The sequence below is a fragment of the Schistocerca gregaria genome, chromosome 5, assembly GCF_023897955.1.
Source record: "Schistocerca gregaria isolate iqSchGreg1 chromosome 5, iqSchGreg1.2, whole genome shotgun sequence".
Taxonomy (NCBI): domain Eukaryota; kingdom Metazoa; phylum Arthropoda; class Insecta; order Orthoptera; family Acrididae; genus Schistocerca; species Schistocerca gregaria.
In genome coordinates, this window is record NC_064924.1 from 10,818,000 (window position 1) to 10,835,174 (window position 17,175).

Here is a 17,175-nt window from a genome sequence, read left to right on the forward strand (position 1 = left end):
TCTCATTATTTCTGTTCTTGCTATGCACATCGTAATCCGTGTTAAGTAGAAGCAATCAGGGTTAGGTACGTAACCTGGCAGTTCTTCCAGTATAAAATAGGCATGATAAACAATTTTCAACTCTCAGTGCGTTTACGGGGAGTCTATTCGTGTGACTTTATTACTTGCATTAATTTCATGCCGGCATTCAGTCAGCTTAAATAGTTATTTTGGGATATGTTCAAGAGTCTGCTTTCTGTGTACGCTTTTGTGGGCAAAGGGAATGACAAATGTCTGAACACGTCACCATTTTGTTAGAACTTAATATTCTCCTATTATTCTACGTATGTTGATCGAAAAGAATTGAAAATGACTTGTACAAAATTATTTTGTTCCAGATCCAATAGGACGCTTCGGGAACTTCCGCCGATTACCGATGTACCGGCTGCAAGGTGCCTTCCATTTGGTGCAGCCATTACAGTGAGCGTCCGACGTGGACACAAAAACCATTTATTAAAGACAGTGGTGTGAAGAATAAAATTATATAATCAGATATAGCATTCGAAGACGGTCCCCCCCCCCCCCCCCCCCTCACTAACCAACAGGACGGAAGCACGAATTGAGTTGGCTTGTGTTCGGCCGTCATGCTTCGTGGGCGTCTGTGTGTGTGAGAGAGAGAGAAAGAGATAGAGAGAGAGGGGTAGGGGGGGGGGGGGGGTCGGCGCTCGCTCCACATGAGTGTGGTGACTGCCGTGAGCTCGTGTGGTGCGCGGACATCGCCGGACTTGCTCCGAACTGGGATTGGAGGTCGAATTTGTCGACTAACTCGACCTCTGCTAAGGCTCGCGGGACTTCAGTGTCTCCGTGAGAGCAACACTTTGTGTAGTAATTTACAACATGTTACAGCGATTCAAAACTTCCGTGAACGTTCAAGATTAGAAAAGTTACATTTGTGTATGTGTGTCTCTGAGAAACTGGACGTGTGAAGTGATCCGTTCGATCGTGTAAAATCCAATTTTGTAAGGACCTCTTTAGAGACGCTGATGAGCCAAAACATTAGCATCTGCCGACTGACCCTGGATGCCGCCTGGTGGCTCTGCGGGCACGACACGGACGGGGGATCACCCTAGCGAAGATATGGGCTGAAAATGGGCAACTCCGTTGAGACAAGCGACTTTGACAAAGGGCAGAGCCTATGAAAGAATATCTCGAAAACGGCGAAGCTGGTCGAATGCTGACGTGCTAGTGTCGGAATAGGTATAAGAATAGTGAAACTTCCACTAGGCGCTAAATGGTTGCACGTGCACCACTCTTCACGGAACGCAGGATTTAGAGGCTTGTCTGCTCTACAGCGAAAACATTATGACCACCTGTCTATCCGTCTGTGGAACCCAATACGTCACCGATTCTGCGTATCATGGATGTGACAGGTTGTTGGTTGGTTTGCGGAGGTATGTTGCACCAAATGTCCACGCACAGGTCATGTAATTTGCTAAAGCAGCGGGCCGCTAATTTGTGTACGCGCTGATTGCACCCAATGGCGACCTAAATGTATTCCACTGGACTCACATCAAGAGAATTTCGTGGCAGAGAGATCATGCTCTTCAGACTCCTGTAGCACGGTTCTGGCTTTGAGACACGGAAGATTATGCTGCCGGAAGACGACGCCCCCGCAGAGGAAGACATCAAGCACGAAAGGATGAAGCTGGCTCACAGCTGTCAGCTTCGGTTACTACCATAGGTCGCGCGCAGACGCAGGAGAATGTCTCTCAAAGCATAACGCTGCTACCATCAGCTTGCATTCGGTGTGCGCGGCACGATACGAGTCGCCGTTCACCTCGATGACGGCGTCTGTGGAGACGACCATCGCCCTAGCTAGCGAAAATGTGATTCACCCGAAGAGCCGACACGTCCCTATTGATCGACGGTCGAATCCTGATGGTCCCGTGCGCACTGCAGTGGTAATTGACAGTATCGTTGTGAAAACGTAGGGGTGGTCTGCTGCGCAGCTCCATGTTCAACAGTGTGCGACGAATCGTGTGCTATGGGACGCTTGCGCTTACACAAGCATGTTCTCTTTTCGGCAGAAACGCGACACATCACCATCCATCCTGTGTTATAGAGGAGACAGGCCTCTAAATGCCACTTTCTCTGAAGAATTGTGGACGTCCAACCTATTAGCGCCTAGTGGTAGTTTCACTGTTCTTGTACCTCCTTCGACAGTAGCACGTGAGCATTCGACCAGCTTCACCGTTTGCCGGCCGGTGTGGCCGAGCGGTTCTAGGCGCTTCAGTCTCGAACCGCGCGACGGCTACGTCGCCGGTTCGAATCCTGCCTCGGGCATGGATGTGTGTGATGTCCTTAGGTTAGTTACGTTTAAGTAGTTCTAAGTTCTAGGGGACTGATGATCTCAGATGTTAAGTCCCATAGTGCTCAGATGCATTGAATTTGAAGCTTCGCCGTTTCCGTGTTACTCGTTCACACGTTCAGCATAATAACACTCTGCCCTTTGTCAAAGTCGCTTGTCTCAATGTATTTCCCCATTTGCAGCCCATATCTTTGCTAGGGTGATCCTCCGTCAGCGTCTGCTCTGCTTACATACTTTTGTTAGCGCGTCACGTGACCGCAACACGGCTACGTGGCATCCAACATCGCGGTGAGCAGTGGCCATAATGTTTTGGTTGATCATATCCTTAGATTTTACACGATCCAATGGATTGCTCCAAACGTTCAGTTTCTCAGAGACACACATACAGTTAGAGTTGCGCAAAAAATGTGAGTTTTCAGCTAATCCTCAACGTTCACGTTGGCTGCAGATAGCTTAATGCCTCCTTACTTCAGCTAATCTACACTAATGTGACAAACATCTTGGGACACCCATACACACAAACACAGATGGCGGCAGTATCGTTTTAAGATAACGTCTAAAACGACTTTGCATTGGCGGAACTGTCATTTTTAATCAGGTGATTTATGTGAAAACGTTTCCGACGTGATTGTGGACTCACTACGGGAATAAACAGAATTTGTAGGCAGAATGGCAGTCGGAGCTGGACGCTTGGGATATTCCATTTCGAAACTCGTTGGGAAATTCACTATTCCGATATCCATAGTGTCAAGAGTCTGATGAGAATACCAAATTTCAGACATTACCTACCACCACGGAATGCAGTGGCTCACGGCCTTCATTTAACGACCGAGAGCAGCGGTGTTTACGTTTAGTTGTCAGTGGTAACAGAAAGGCAACACTTCGTGAAATAAACGCAGAAATTAATGTTTCACATACGACAAACGTATCTGCTCGGATAGTGTGGTGAAATCTGGCGTCAGTGGGCTATGGCATCAGACGACCGACACGAGTGCGTTCTCTGATAGCACGACATCGCATGCTGGGCTCGTGATGGTATCGGTTGGACCCTACAGTGGCCTAGTCAGATGTGTCACGGTGACAGTTGGTTAATGCTGATGGTAGCGTTCGAGCTCCGCGCAAACCCCAGGAAGCCATCAACCCGAGTCGTCCACAAGGCACTGTGCAAGCCAGCCGGTGGTGGCTTCGTATCGGAGTGGGGTGTGTTTACGTCGAGAGGACTGGGCCCTCTGGTCAAGTTGAACCGATCGTTGACTGGAAATGGTTATGTTCAGCCACTTGGAGGCCATCTGCAGTAATTCATGGACTTCATGTTCGGAAACAAGGACTGAATATTTATGGATGACCATGCGCAGCGGGTTCAGGGATTTTCTCTGCCTCGTGATGGCTGGGTGTTGTGTCATGTCCTTAGGTTAGTTAGGCTTGAGTGGTTCTAAGTTCTAGGGGACTGATGACCATAGATGTTAAGTCCCATAGTGGTCAGAGCCATTTGAACCATTTTGGAACCATGCGCATTTTCGTGGGCTACAGTTCTTCGCGATTGGTTTGAAGATCAGTGTGGAAAATTCGAGCGGATCAGTTGACTACCGAGATCGCCCGACATTAATCCCACTGAATGTTTATGGGACACCATCGAGAGGACAGTCGTCACAAAAACCTGCACCGGCAACACTTTCGCAATTATGGATGGCTATATAGGCAACACGGTTCAATATTTCTGCAGGGGACTTTCAACGATTTGTTGAGTGCACGTCATGTCGAGCTGCTGCACTTCGCCGGGCAGAAGGATGTGTGGGGGGTGCGGTGTTGGAAGCTGTCGCACGACTTCTCTCACCTGTGTACTGGGTGCTCGTAACAGTACTCTATGTAAGTTACCAGTTACCAATAAGACCGATACATAGGCTGTAGGAGGTGCCGTCCTGCAATGGCGCAATTGGCTCGTGGGCAAAAAAAGTTTGACGACTAAAGGTGTAGATAACTGGAAATGAGGAGAAGAAGGAAACTCGAGGTATGACGTACTCGAAGAATTTTAAAAATTCATTGAACAATGAAAAAATTCTCTACGGGACATTTCGTTTTTAGATTTGTAAGTTATCGATGTGCACGTCAGAGACAGAGAGAGTAAGTTATGTTACTGGTAAACAACTTTTGGTCTTTTTCTAGCGCAGACCTCGCCCTTTGCGTAGTGCGACATACACGAGTATTTTAGGTGAAGTGTGGTAGGTGATGGACGTATTCAGCTGTGCCGTCTTGACTTCTGATTGTATCTGTTAGGTGAAGAAAAATTTATTGTGAAGGACTGCAAGGATGCATATCATGTACATTTTGAAAGGCAAAAGAAATATAAATTTTGAATAATCTTTTATTTAAAAAAAAAAAAGAATATAGAAGTAAAATGAGGTAAGACTGCAGCAGTGCGCAGGTAGTTTGACGGAATGATTGTTGTCAGATGGTTAACTTTGTTCATCTGCGCAGAGCTGAGAGAAAGATCGCTCCACTTCCCTGAGTCATGCATTAACATATCAACTGATTAAGCTGTTTAATATTTATTGGCATTATCTATTGATATTGTAACCTTTTCAAATCATTGTTCAGATCAATGTTATGTGTGAAGATCACGCAAAGATCTGCTCCGTCATTCTGAATACATACTTCATTCCAAAATCATAGTCTTGGAATATTATTTCACAGTAATAGTTTTTCACCCAATCTACTGTTTAAAGAAGGTTTAACATAACGCATTACCACTTTGCACCATATGGTGTGCAACAGTTCGAATTTTGTTTGTAAATTTTATTAATCTAGCTTAACAACTGCCTGCTTGATGTCTGCTGTCGTGCTTTCGAGAAATATGCAACAATGTTGCAAGACGCGAGGTAAGCGGCAATTTTGGTTAACGTCAGATAATTGTTTTACATCCGTTGCGCATTTAACATAAAGATAAAAAGTATTCCAATCATTTACAGTTCAATTTACGTTGAATAACAGTTTGTGGGTCTATAGCTTTGGCAATACGTAGAGTGGGAGGTAAATGTGAGCTAAATTTCATACAGAAACTTACGTATGTCGACCTCTTCTGCAAGGATAGTTTGTTGGTAATACATAGTCAGATAGTGTTACATTTCTCGCAAGGAAAAAATTTTTGCTAATGTTGCACAGAAAACATTATGAAAATACGTCGTAATACAAGACAGCAGACAGTGTTACAAAACAAGGAGCCGGTACAGGATAAATAACCCACCTGGAGCAATTAGCAACTACCACTAGGTTACGAAATTGCACAGATCCACAATTACTAACCAGTATTACATCATGTTTGTCGCAACAGAAAACATTATGAAAATACGTCGTAATACAAGGCAGCAGACAGTGATACAAAACAAGAAGTCGGTACAGGATAAATAACCCACCTGGAGCAATTAACAACTACCACTAGGTTAGGAAATTGCACGAATCCACAATTATTAACCAATTCATGAACAATAATTAAACAGGACAAATGATGGGCAATGAACACGCAAATCCTGGAGCTGAGTAGGTCGGCGATAAGTCGCTGCAGTTTAGCGAAAGTCACAAAAGTCGCCACAGTGGTGTAAAATTTTACAGTAACTAGTAGAAGATCCGTCAGAATCAGGTTTTGCGTCAATTTCTTATGAACAGGTGGAACACACAACTTCAGCGAGTAATAATGCTCTATCGCAAGACGTGAGTCTCGCAAATTTAATGGAATCAGTTTGTCAGAGGTATGAAAAAGGACGGAATGAAATAGTTAAAAGATTCGAAAAATGTCAGGAAGAAAATAGTAAATCAGTTAGCCAAAAAATAAAATAATTAGAAAATGAAAACAGGAAATAATAGAAAGAGAACAGAATAGCGGTTAGAGAAGAAATTAAAAATGGCCTTCAACCATTTCTTAATAGTTTTGATGACAGGCACGCAACCAGAGAATTGAACGCGAAAACAGGAAAACAAATCAGAAAAATAGAACAAAAGGAACAGTTAAGTACGGTTGAAGAAAGGATGGATGGCTTGACTCAAAACTCGCAACCAGTGCAGTCAAATGACAAAACGCCAGTACAGTTTTCAGGCACAGCACAATATCGGTCATTACCAAATTTTAAATACAACCAGGAGATAAATCAATAGATAAAATACGTATTACAGGAACACTATGAATGAAAAAGTCGAGGGTATTCAGATAAGCTTAACCGCGAAGACGAAAAGGACAAATATGACTGTTTACATTCATACTCAGAAAACTCTGTTGGCCATACACATTTATGGCGTCTAGGCGATTTTCCACGAGAGCAGTAGCACACATCCAGATGCGACAATGAATTGGGTAACACATAGCGTTATAATCTACATCTACATCTACATCTACACCCATACTCCGCAAGCAACCTGACGGTGTGTGGTGGAGGGTACCCTGAGTACCTCTATCGGTTCTCCCTTCTATTCCAGTCTCGTATTGTTCATGGAAAGAAGGAATGTCGGTATGCTTCTGTGTGGGCTCTATCTCTCTGATTTTATCCTCATGGTCTTTTCGCGAGATATACGTAGGAGGGAGCAATATACTGCTTGACTCCGCGGTGAAGGTATGTTCTCGAAACTTTAACAAAAGCCCGTACCGAGCTACTGAGAACCTCTCTTGCAAAGTCTTCCACTGGAGTTATCTATCATCTCCGTAACGCTTCCACGATTACTAAATGATCCTGTAAAGAAGCGCGCTGCTCTCCGTTGAATCTTAAGCAGTGGGCGAACAAGCGTACTGTAACCTACTTCCTTTGTTTTCGGATTGCATTTCCTTAGGATTCTTCCAATGAATCTGCTTTACCGACGATTTACTTTATATGATCATTCCATTTTAAATCACTCCTGATGCGTACTCCCAGATAATTTATCGAATTAACTGCTTACAGTTTCTGACCTGCTATATTGTAGCTAAATGATAAGGGATCTTTCTTTCTATGTATTTGCAGCACATTACACTTGTCTGCACTGAGATTCAATTGCCATTCCCTGCACCATGCGTCAATTCGCTGCAGACCCTCCTCCATTTCAGTACAATTTTTCATTGTTACTACCTCTCGATACACCACAGCATCATCTGCAAAAAGCCCCAGTGAACTTCAGATGTCACCCACAAGGTCATTTATGTATATTGTGAATAGCAACGGTCCTATGACACTCCCCTGCGGCATACCTGAAATCACTCTTACTTCGGAAAACTTCTCTCCATTGAGAATGACATGCTGCGTTCTGTTATCTAGGAACTCTTCAATCACACAATTGGTCTGATAGTCCATATGCTCTTACTTTGTTCATTAAACGACTGTGGGGAACTGTATCGAACGCCTTGCGGAAGCCAAGAAACACGGCATCTACCTGTGAACCCGTGTCTATGGTCCTCTGAGTCTCGTGGACGAATATCGCGAGCTGGGTTTCACACGACCATCTTTTTCGAAACCCATGCTGATTCCTACAGAGTAGATTTCTAGTCCCCAGAAAAGTCATTATACTCGAACATAATACGTGTTCCAAAATTCTACAACTGTTCGACGTTAAAGATATAGGTCTATACTTCTGCACATCTGTTAGATGTCCCTTCTTGAAAACGGGGATGACCTGTGCCTTTTCCAATCCTTTGGAACACTACGCTCTTCTAGAGACCCACGGTACACCGCTGCAAGAAGGGGGACAAGTTCCTTCGTGTACTCTGTGTAAAATCGAACTGGTATCCCATCAGGTCCAGCGGCCTTTCCTCTTCTGAACGATTTTAATTGTTTCTCTATCCCTCTGACGTCTATTTCGATATCTACCATTTTGTCATCTGTACGACAATCTAGAGAAGGAACTACAGTGCAGTCTTCCTCTGTGAAACAGCTTTGGAAAAAGACATTCAGTATTTCGGCCTTTGGTCTCTCATCCTCTGTTTCAGTACCATTTTGGTCACAGAGTGTCTGGACATTTTGTTTTGATCTACCTACCGCTTTGACATAAGACCAAAATTTCTTAGGATTTTCTGCCAAGTCAGTAGATAGAACTTTACTTTCGAATTCATTGAACGCCTCTCGCATAGCCCTCCTCACACTACATTTCGCTTCGCGTAATTTTTGTTTGTCTGCAAGGCTTTGGCTATGTTTATGTTTGCTGTGAAGTTCCCTTTGCTTCCACAGCAGTTTTCTAACTCGGTTGTTGTACCACGGTGGCTCTTTTCCATCTCTTACGATCTTGCTTGGCACATACTCATCTAACGGATATTGTACGATGGTTTTGAACTTTGTCCACTGATCCTCGGCACTATCTGCACTTGAGACAAAACTTTTGTGTTGAGCCGTGAGGTACTCTGTAATCTCCCTTTTGTCACTTTCGCTAAACAGAAAAATCTTCCTACCTTTTTTGATATTTCTATTTACGGCTGAAATAATCGATGCCGTAACCGCTTTATGATCGCTGATTCCCTGTTCTGCGTTAACTGTTTCAAATAGTTCGGGTCTGTTTGTCACCAGAAGGTCTAATACGTTATCGCCACGAGTCGGTCCTCTGTTTAACTGCTCAAGGTAGTTTTCAGATAAAGCACTTTAAAAAATTTCACTGGATTCTTTGTCACTGCCACCCGTTATGAACTTTTGAGTCTCCCAGTCTATATCCGGCAAATTAAAATCTCCACCCAGAACTATAACATGGTGGGGAAATATACTCGAAATATTTTCCAAATTATCCTTCAAGTGCTCAGCCTCAACAGCTGCTGAGCCAGGGGGCCTATAGAAACATGCAATTACCATGTCTGAGCCTGCTTTAACCGTGACATTCACCCAAATCATGTCACTAAATTTTGACTTCTCTAGCCCATCAAAATACTTTGAAGACATGGTTCGCAGAAATCAGTAGCTATCAAATCCGTAAAACCGAAGAGCTAATTCGCATCTGTGTAACAAAGTTACCTACAATTTTGAGAGACGTAATTTTGGCCGGCAGATGTAAGGATGATTTAGAAGAATTTCAAACGTTATTTCAAGAATTTGAGTTATACGGTGACAGTAGCTTAACGAGAGAACACATCAGAAATCACAACAGAAACTACGACACCTCTGTGCCCCGTGAAAACAAAAACTATGGAAACTTCCATAATAGACATGTCCACAGAAACACTTACAGACGGGATAACCGACATCGTCCATATGACGTAACAAATCAGACAGTTGAATAATGATTATTGTCACGGAAGTAATTTCCTGACCTCTGACTATGAACATGATAACAGACATCACACGAATTGCGGTAATGAGAACAGGTGTAATCAAAATTATCATAACAACCAAAATTACCACTAACACTACTCTGATTCATATGGTAATCATGTAAATACTCATGGGCACGATTCAGGCAGATCAAATCCGCAAAATACTCCTCACGGCAACAATTATGCAAATAGCGACAAACATAGTCAAAACCAGCATTGTCACAGCAATCAATATCACAATACACGGTGGCAAAATTGTGGAAGGCAAGCGCAGTGTGACAGATAGAAATACTTGAAGTCACGTCACCAAACCCGAGTGAAATCAACGGCGAGGAGGCAATACAGGACAGTGACTCGTGAAAGTTGTACCCAGATAATAGAACTACATGTTAACTGTTTCTAAAATATTTCTTGCATTACAGCACACAGCAACTGTTGGCGATGCTATTGCACCACATGCCAGAGCGACACCCGTCGGTTGCAGGCGACTTTTGACAAGAATCGGATGCTTTCTGTCGCTTAGCAGACTTCATTCATCGTGCAACAAATCGAGCGATTTGTTGCTACGATGCTAACACTAAACAAGTTGCTGCGAACTTGGCAGTATCATCTAGAATCCGTGTAGCTGCAAATAATTTCTGATACAATGAACATTGGCGGTATTTTTTAAACCAGTTCCGAGAGCATACATAGGTTACCAGCAATGAGTTGTTCGCCAGAGAAATATTTTTTGGCTTTACACAATGATGACAATACAAAGATATATAACATTTTCTACCACTTTTCATGAGGTATAAAGGCTGTTCCGATGGTAACTGTGTTGTCTGGAAAGAAGAGTAATAGGTATTTTGATGTAATAAGTTTTTCAGGATCTATTGTGGGGTGATGAAGTTGTGTTTCCTGAAGTGAAATATTTGCAATTATAGCTATGAAGTGTTGTTTATGTGGAAATAAGTGAAAGAAAACAGCGCATTGAATTATTTTTTGAAGTGTGTGTTGGGACAAAGACAACGAATATGATTAATGTTGTAATAGGATAATGAGATTTATGTTAGGTACACAAGATGGCAGTTATGAGATGTATGATGCATACTACAGTAGAATGAGGCAATAATTACAGTGATTAATGTGGGGAGAGAGTAAGTGAGTAATAATTAGGGCACAGGTACCCTGTTTCTCGATATAAAAATTTGTATGCCATGTGGATGCATTTCATGTTTGTAAGCATATAAGGTAAGTCTTTTTGAAAAGATATGATTAGATGGCAAGAGTGAATGAAGGTAACACACTTACTTCTTTGATGTGGGTCTTTATGATTATCTCACGCAAATTATTTAACTTTTAACTAAAAATACAGTGTCTTTTTCCATGGGAAAAACGTAGCATTTGAAAGTTACGCAAATTTTACAGTAATTCGAGAACTGTATGTTTTTGTCTCCATTTGCGCATTAAAAATGTTTTGCAAAGATCTGGACCAGCACTAACGCTGCTCTGTACCGTGACACGCTGTCTCAGCATTGTTTGGGGCTTTTCCTTGTGGTGGCTCCTATTTTCTTGCTTATACTGATGAATAACATTTTTTTCTGATTTGTATATAGTTATTTGCACTCAAAATCTAGCTTCTACTGAATTCTGTAGAACTAATTATCCTTTTCTTTGTCTAACAGATATACTTTATATATGTATGAAACGATAGCATAACAATGTTGTCCATCACTCTACGTGTTTGCGAATTTTTGGAATTGAAGATGAAATTCATGACTCGTGAGACAGGCAGTCTACTTAGAATGAGGGGGAAAAAACAATAAGAGAAATGAGGTGCAGGAAGTGTGTGGGACACTTTTCAACTTTATTCTTTTTGTCATGGCATAAGATAATATTCTTTTTTATATATTTTTCTACGAACATGTTTGACATTTCAGACTATACGTCTATTTACATATGATCTCACATAATAATATGCATCGCTTTAACTTAAGGAATTTTCAGGTTGGATTTGCCTCTTACACTTTTGTATTTGTTGAGTTTCTTTATAATGTATACTCTCTGTATAAATTGTTACCATAGGATGTGGCGCCATTAGTACAACAATTATGTTGAGTTTAGTACTGTAGCGAGCCCTCATAAGACATGAAAGATTTGTAAGAAGTCATGAAAGACGTTAAGGAGGAAGCAAAAGAAAAAGGTAAGAGAGGAAATCGTACAACATAAACATGAGCAAAGAAATGGTAACGAAGAAGAATTTGTGATGAAATAATCTGGTTAATCAGGTAGGGTAAATATCGGATGAATGTGATTAGGTAGGCCTCCTTAAGGAGGGCTGTGGAGCTAAATAGCGTGGACTTATAAGAATGTATGAAATATATGGCAGAAAGAAGCAGAGAGATAAACAGTTGTATTTTTTGGAAGTTTGATGAAATTATAGGTAAAATGATTAAGAGGTGCACAAACTAAAGGATAAAATATAACTAGATATCGTATTACTTATTGATTATATTAGGTATAGCAACATACTGACGCTTGACTGACTCCAAAAGCATTCTTGGATGTGACACTTGGTTAGTCACGAAACCATGTTTATGTATTTGTGTTCTCCTTACTTGTGTGTGTGTGTGTGTGTGTGTGTGTGTGTGTGTGTGTGTGTGTGTGTGTGTGTGTGTGTGTGTGTGTGTGAGACCATTATCCTCATGTGTTATCCTCATATGTCTCTTTCTACTTTACTTCCTATACTTTTGTAGTTGAACATGTGTACATATTTATTTGAATAGATTTAAAATTTTCTGTAGTTTCAAAAATGGTTTAAATGGCTCTGAGCACTATGGGACTTAACTTCTTTGGTCATGAGTCCCCTATAAATTAACTAACTAACCTAAGGACATCACACACATCCATGCTCGAGGCAGGATTCGAACCTGCGACAGTAGCAGTCGCGCGGTTCCGGACTGCGCGCGTAGAACCGCTAGACCACCGCGGCCGGCTTTCTGTAGGTCATTCGTCATACATATATTGATTGTTTCTTATCATGAGTATTACCGTACCCTGTTTCAGAGGGTTTATTTATCCGGTGTTTCTGTGATTCATTATTGTAAAACCATGATGCAATTTTTTTATTTTTTTATAGAAAGAAATCTCTTGTTACTATTACATCACAGGTGCAGTCCACTTGTACAGCTATCTAAAATCCTGTTGCTCGTGTCTTAATATAGGAAATTGTATAATGTAAATGTGATTTACCATGCACCACAAACAATAGAGACTTGCCAGAGCAGAAGAAATACGTCTGTATGTAATGGAACATTCTCTGCCAAATGTTGGTGTATTTCACCTATACAAGCTGCAGCTGAATTTTATTAGGAAATCTTCGACACTGCAAGATGGCTTTGGAATTATCAATGGATCTACAGCCTGCTTACAGTTGATACTACTGCTTATTTTACTGTTTCTGCATGTTCGGGGTTGACAGCTGAGATCTGTGCTTAGCCTCACTGCTGAAACGTAATTTCCCACAACAGTGACAAATTGCAATTAGATCGAGAAAATTTGGTCGTTTGAGACAAGAACACTCTTCTATCTACTCTCATTGTGCAGATTACTGCTGCCGTATGTACTATCATTCAGAAATGTGGGTCTTGTGTGATATAGACATTCTCTAACCTACTTCCTGTGTGCTACGAAAACAGAGTAGATCACCAATACTACTTACTACAATACAAAATGTGATATATAAACTTTCAAAATAGCCCTGTACAGAACGTTTTCATAGACAACATACAAAACGATAGCGTATTTGTGGTGAATTCTATTAATTACTTCACTTCCATGTTCTTGATTTTTGTAAATAATTTTTACTCATAGTTCTTTCTTTTTGTGCAGCTATTTGTCTCTCTGTTTTTGTAACATGTTTTGCATGGTCCTATCCATAACGTTTAGAATTTTGTCATGGACTCATTCCTATCCGAAATGACTTTCATACTAAATTCTTCTCGGAGAAGTTGGAGGATATGTAAGGTGGACCCGCATTTTGATTTTTGTAAGTTATCGGAGTTCACCTCAGAGAGAGAGAGAGAGAGAGAGAGAGAGAGAGAGAGAGAGAGAGAGAGAGAGAGAGAGAGAGAGAGAGAGAGATCAAGTTGCATTAAACAATTTTTGGTTTTGTTGTGGCACAGTCCTTGCCCTTGCCCTTGCATAGTCTGATATATTTTTGGTTATATTGTGGTAGGTGGTGGACGTATTCATCAGTGCGACGTTGACTTGTGATTTTATCTGTTAGATGAAGGAAATAGTTAATAAAGAATTTTTTTTGTAGAGAACAGCAAGGATGGATATGATGTATATATGGAAAGGCAAAACGCAATATAAATTTTGAATAACGTTATTGTTTAAAAAACAAAGAAGGAGATTTAGGTAAGACTGCAGCACAGCGCAGCTAGTTACAAGGAATGATTATTGTCAGATACTTAACTTCGTTCACTTGCTCAGAACTGAGAGATAAACCATCCCACTTTCCTGCGTCATGCATTAACATATCAAGTGATTAATCTATTTTTTTGATATTATGTGTTGACATTGTACCTTTTTTAAATCATTGTTCACTTTGTTAGGTTCGTTTTGTTCAGACCAGTGTTATATGCGAAAATCTCGCGAAGATCTACTCTGTCTTTTTGAATACATACTTCATTCTAAAATCGTTGTCTCGGAATATTATTTCATACTCATAGTTACTGTTCCCATCTCGCTGTTTAAAGGAGGGTTATCGTAATACACTGCCACTTTGTACTCTGTGGTATGCAGCAGATCGAATTTTGTTTGGAAATTTTATTTGAAAATAGAAATCTAGCTTAGCCGCTGCTTGCTTACTGTTTGCTGTTGTGCTTTCGAGAAATCTGCTGAAATGTTGTCAAGGCGCGAGGAAAGTGAAAATTTTGATTACGACAAGATAATGGTTTTACTTCTGTTGCACATTTGATATAGAGACAAGTTGTATTGAGAGCGGTTACAGCGGAATTCAAATGAGGTTCTGTTTAGTCAAAGGATAGCATGCGAGTTTAAGTTGGATAACAACTTGTTGGTACATAGTGTTGGTAATACGTAGCCTTTTATAGAGTAGGAGGGAAATTTGGTCTAAATGTCGTACAGAAATACGTAATGGGGAACTTACAGTGTTATGAAGAATAGGTGATTATAGATGTTCGTGGGAAACACTTATTACAGCACGGGACAAGTCAGACGTATGTCTGCGGCGGCATGTAGCTGCAGTCCACTTGTTTCTGAGAGCATACGCAGCGTGTCGAGACAGGCAGCCCGAGTGGTAGAATGCGCTAAACAGTATACAGAACGCTGTGTCGTCCGAACAAGACGTAGCCAGGACAAAAGCACGGCAGGCGCAAAGATGAGAGCTCGTGGCAGTGCCGTAGAGACTGGACAGTCGCGCGAGTTCCACCAGCACCACGGGCGGCGCTGACGATGAAGATACTGACTTGGCCTCGGCCAGTTGCCGACGGAATACGCTCCGCCAATGACCGGATGACAACGGACAGAAGCGTCCTCGGAAGACAGAAGAGAGTTCTCTCCACACTTGATTACAGATCATAGTCTAGGGATGACTTAGAGACTGGGAACGTCGTTTAGTGAACCCTTAGAAGTGAACGGACAGTTGTAAATTGCATTTGCTATGTACCGTGAAGTTAACCTACGATTATTTGCACTTAGCCACCGAGTGCTCTTTTTTGTGTTATATTACCGGGTGATCAAAAAGTCAGTATAAATTTGAAAACTTAATAAACCACGGAATAATGTGGACAGAGAGGTAAAAATTGACACACGTGCTTGGAATGACATGGGGTTTTATTAGAACAAAGAAAAAAAGTATTGCTAGACGCATGAAAGATCTCTTGTATGCGTCGTTTGTTGTTGATCCTGTGCTCAGCCGCCACTTTCGTCATGCCTGGCCTCCCAGGTCCCCAGACTTCAGTCCGTGCTTTGGGGTCACCTGAAGTCGCAAGTGAATCGTGATCGATCGACATCTCTAGGGATGTTGAAAGACAACATCCGACGCCAATGCCTCACCATAACTCCTGGCATCCTTTACAGTGCTGTTCACAACATTATTCCTCGTCTACAGCTATTGTTGAGGAATGATGATGGACATATTGAGCATTTCCTGTAAAGAACATCGTCTTGGCTTTGTTATGCTAATTATTGCTATTCTGATGAGATGAAGCGCCGTCTGTCGGACAAGTTTGGAACGTTTGTATTTTTTTGATTCTAATAAAACCCCATGTCATTCCAAGCACGTGTGTCAATTTGTACCTCTCTATCTACATTTTTCCGTGATTTATTCAGTTTTCAAGTTTATACTGACTGTTTGATCACGCGGTACATGCAGTGTTGCAGACTTCGTTTTTCAACTATTCACAAAGATAAGGAAAACTTTTAACTCATTTCTGTGACTTTGTTACTAACTTATTGGAGTGTTGTAGAGCCTTCGTTCTCCTATCCTGTTGCCTGACTCCGGGGCATAGCTGTGTAATAGTGGCAGGGAGAAATCGTCTTAGCGGTGTATCGCACCAGAAGTCGTTTGAAGAACTCACAATCTCGGCCTACCATAACGACAGTGGCATCTCGGCCCCCACGGCAGTAGCGACGAGGCCGTTACAAGACTGTCGAAGAAGATTTACAAAACAGGTTTCGGGTGTAAATAGATACGTAGAAATGAGAAAGAGGATAGCGAAAGACGGCGGCAGCATCGAAACGACCGAAAGACTTAGCACCTACAAAGAGCTGTTGCCAGAGTAGTCGCGGCTCTTCTTACGACAGCTCTGCCCCGAGATGCACGGCAGCAGAGCGCAGGCGCGCAGCGGCGGCCGGCGCGCCCAGCACGGCACAGCACCGTACAGACCTTCTCCTTCTCCGGCAGGACTCGCGGACACAACAGACGCCGGACGACGCTCACCGACTCCCAGCAGCGCCGCCCGCCTGGAGCTTAAGTACCGGCGCCCCGGCGACGCGGCGGCAGCGGGCGGTGGAGGCGGCGGCGGGAGTCGGCGCCGCTGGCTGGTCGCACTCCTGCTCTACCAGGGACGTCCCTGACAGCAATTACAGTTTTGCAACCGGAGGGACTGTTTGTTAAGAAACAACAAACAGTCCCCCCGGTTGCAAAACTGAAATGTTTATCTCATTTATCCTCCATTGACAAGTGTCGCCTTATACGAGGCATCAGACTGGCTGGAAAAATACGGTGTTGAAACTAACAGGTTGCTGCCCACACATATGTTCAGTAGGAAACCACCGTGGTCACAATTGAGAATAACTTTGTGCGGTGTACGACGTACAAATCGTCAAATACGAGGGAAATCCCGTCCAAACCATGTGAAAGCCCCAGCAGGTAGTCGGTTGTGGACAGCGCCGCTTGTCTCGCCGCGCGAGGACCTTTTAAAAATTCTTTCGAGTGGCTTCCCGTGTATTTAACAACTTCTATGTCAGGCACCACACAATGGTTCTTTTTTTTTTTCAAGTTCAGAGCACGATGGTTTGCTGCTGGGACATTTGTATGCGCAGTATCCTGCGTGCTTAACAGCATATT

The 17,175-nt window shown here is 42.4% G+C and overlaps 1 protein-coding gene across 1 annotated transcript in view; it reads right to left on the reverse strand.

Moving 5' to 3' along the window:
• Window positions 1–16,556, reverse strand: part of LOC126273151 (cytochrome P450 6k1-like) — a 159,497-nt gene extending 142,941 nt beyond the window's left edge. Inside the window, exon 1 of the mRNA XM_049976604.1 lies at window positions 16,492–16,556. The gene's annotated coding sequence lies outside the window, so the exon portion shown is untranslated. The remainder of the gene's footprint in view (window positions 1–16,491) is intronic.
• Window positions 16,557–17,175: the final 619 nt, after the last annotated feature.